Source organism: Dermacentor silvarum, unplaced genomic scaffold (assembly GCF_013339745.2).
Source record: "Dermacentor silvarum isolate Dsil-2018 unplaced genomic scaffold, BIME_Dsil_1.4 Seq13370, whole genome shotgun sequence".
In the NCBI taxonomy this organism is placed as follows: Eukaryota; Metazoa; Arthropoda; class Arachnida; order Ixodida; family Ixodidae; genus Dermacentor; species Dermacentor silvarum.
Window position 1 is genome coordinate 50,011 of NW_023605709.1, and position 1,513 is coordinate 51,523.

The 1,513-nt window shown below is 58.9% G+C and overlaps 1 pseudogene; it reads right to left on the bottom strand.

Moving 5' to 3' along the window:
* Positions 1-229: 229 nt before the first annotated feature.
* LOC125941723 (uncharacterized) lies at positions 230-875 on the bottom strand (annotated as a pseudogene).
* Positions 876-1,513: the final 638 nt, after the last annotated feature.

Consider the following 1,513-nt stretch of genomic DNA (forward strand, 5'->3'; position numbering starts at 1 on the left):
GCTGAAGCCCGAGGGCCGCGGAGTAAAGACACACGCTCCGAGTCCCCAGCAGAAGTGCCCCCGTTTATTCACAGCACAGCCTTTATATGCTACATCCTATAGAGGGCGCCTCATAATCGGCTTAGCACTCGCGCCCTCTACATCCCCCTTTTGGGAAAGTAACAGAAAGCAACCCCTTGCTCTCAGGTATACAACGTAATGACAATGTCTCATGGCACGTTCTACAAGTTCAGCCGCACCGGCGGCCTAACACAACGTCCAGACCGAGTGCGTACAACTGACCCAGGCGGTCTTGAGGGAGTAGCCGGGGCAACCGGTGGCGATGCAACTGGTAGAGGAGTAAGTGCCCTGGGAGTTGGACTGCTGCACACAGGCTCTGGGCGAGTTGGAGTCTGTGGCAGGCTTTCAGATCCTCGTGTCCGTGGACTGGAGCTGCCGAGGTCTAGACCACCTGATGACGGAGACTGCTGCGGAACCAGATGTCTCCGGTTGCGGACGAGAGCACCTGCATCCGTCTGGACCACGTAGGAGCGTGGACGCTGCGCTGGGCTAAGAACAGTGCCAGCACAATCTGTGTCGCGAATCCACACTCTCTCTCCCTCCTCCAGGGGCCGCAAATCTTGTGCAGCATGTCGACGGTCAAAATCTTGACGCTGGCGACGTCGTTGGGTAGTGTCACGCCGGTGGAAGTCGGCAGCGTTAGGTGGTTCTGGAAGCAACGCGGCCATGGGGACCGGAAGGCGAGTCCTGAGGCTGCGCCCCATGAGCAGCTGAGCAGGGCTGTACCCGGTCACGCCAGGTGCGTTGCGGTATGCCAAGAGGGCCAAAGGCCAGTCCGGAGACTTCTTGAAGAGTTCCTTAACCGTCCGCACCATACGCTCGACTTCCCCCATTAGACTGCGGGTACCTGGGACTGCTGGTGACGTGGGAGAATCCGTAGCTCTGGGCGAAGACGCGGAATTCTGCCGACGAAAATTGAGGCCCATTATCGCTGACGAGGGTCTCTGGGATCCCATGCCTTGCGAAGACACTTTTGATGATGGAGATCACCGCTGTAGACGTCGTCGAGCGAAGGGACAGCACTTCAGGGTACCTCGAGTAGTAATCTACGAGGAGAAGGTAGTCGGCTTTCTTCGTGATGAAATATGTCCACCCCGACTCGCTCCCAGGGACGGCTAGGCGTCACGGTAGGCAGCAGTGGCTCTGCTCGCTGGACCCGCGTGGTAGCACAGTTGGGACAGTTCTCCACCATTGTCTTGATCTGACTCCCCATGGTCGGCCACCAGACAGCTCCCCTGGCGATGGCGCTGGCAACGGTTCACTCCGAGGTGTCCGTCATGGATGAGGGAGAGGACGTGCTTCCGCAGAGAAGCGGGCACCAGCAGGCGTCCACCGCAGAGGAGAAGGCCTGTCACCAATACTGAACTCGGCCCGATGAGCCCAGAACTGAGCCATGCTGAGAGGCAGATTCTCTTTCCTAGGCCACCCTTGCTCACAGTACAACTGAGCTGCG